Source organism: Mus pahari, chromosome 20 (genome assembly GCF_900095145.1).
Source record: "Mus pahari chromosome 20, PAHARI_EIJ_v1.1, whole genome shotgun sequence".
Taxonomy (NCBI): domain Eukaryota; kingdom Metazoa; phylum Chordata; class Mammalia; order Rodentia; family Muridae; genus Mus; species Mus pahari.
Genome location: NC_034609.1, coordinates 34451838 through 34453113, shown reverse-complemented (window position 1 = coordinate 34453113; position 1276 = coordinate 34451838). Strand labels below are relative to the sequence as shown.

The 1276-nt window shown below is 42.8% G+C and overlaps 1 protein-coding gene across 1 annotated transcript in view; it reads left to right on the top strand.

Annotated features, from left to right (window-relative positions):
- Positions 1–1276, top strand: part of LOC110337356 (C-type lectin domain family 18 member A-like) — a 14309-nt gene that overhangs the window by 4501 nt on the left and 8532 nt on the right. The window lies entirely within an intron of this gene.

The following is a 1276-nucleotide window of genomic DNA, read 5'->3' as shown; positions in this document are numbered from 1 at the left end:
TGTGTGTGTGTGTGTGTGTATGTGTGAATGTGTGTGTGTGTGTGTGTATGCACCCACATACACAGAGTACACAGAGTACATCTGAAGCTCAACGGACAACATGTAGAGATTGCCTCTTTTTCTACCATGTGGGGCTGTGGGATTGAACTGGGGGTGGGGACCCCACAGAATTAGAAGCAGGTGTCTTTATCTGACGAGACATCTCCCCAAACCATTGTTTTGTGATGTTGATACAACTTCTTGCTATGTATTATCTTAGGCAGACCAAGCTGGCCTTGAGCTTACCTCGTAGCACAGGGTGACCTTGTACTCATGAACCTATTGTCTTCCAAGTGTTGTGACTACAGGACTGTGCCACCATGCCCAGCTTCATCCTATAAGTTTTTATGTGACTTAAGGATGGATTTATTGTTGGCTTTGTTGTTGTTGTTTTTATTGTTGTTGTTATTTTCAATAGTGGTTCTGGGTTGTTTGCTTTGAAATATGTAATTATTTTTCATTAATTTATTTCCTTAAATATAGTTTATCCCCTCTCCTCTATCTCTCATTCTTTAATTTTGTATATTTTAAATTCATTTTTATTTTATGTGCATTGGTGTTTTGCCTGCCTGTATGTCTATGTAAGGGTGTCAGATATTGGAGTTACAGACAATTGTGAGCCACCATGTGGTTGCTGGAAATTGAACCCAGGTCCTCTGGAAGAGCAACCAGTGCTCTTAACTGTGGAGCCATCTCTCCAGCCCCAGTTCTGTATGTGTAATGCTTGTGATCCAAACTAGAGTCTCGAATATGATAGGAAAATACTTTACAACTGAACTATACTTGTAGCTCTAAAATTATAAACCTAACATGTACATTGCATAAAGGAAGTCATGGTGCATGCCCGTGATCCAGGCTCAGGATTAGCCAGAGGCTGGGGGTCAGGAGTTTAGTGTCATCCTTGGGTACCTGGAGAGCTTGAGGCCAGCCTAAGCAATAACTATTTAAAAAAAAAAGCATGGGCTAGTGGACTGGGGGGATGTAGCTCAACGGTAGAGCTTGCCTAGTATGTACCAGGCCCTGGATGAAACCTCCAGCACAAAAGAACAGTCTATAAACTGAGCATGGCGGAACCTACCTTTGATTCCAACATCTGGGAGGCAGAGACAAGTGGAACTCTATGAGTTTGAGGTCAACCTGCTGCTATACATAGTGATTTCCTGACCAGCGCTGCATCCTGCATCCTACATTGTGAGACTCTCTCTCTCTCTCTCTCTCTCTCTCTCTCTCTCTCTCT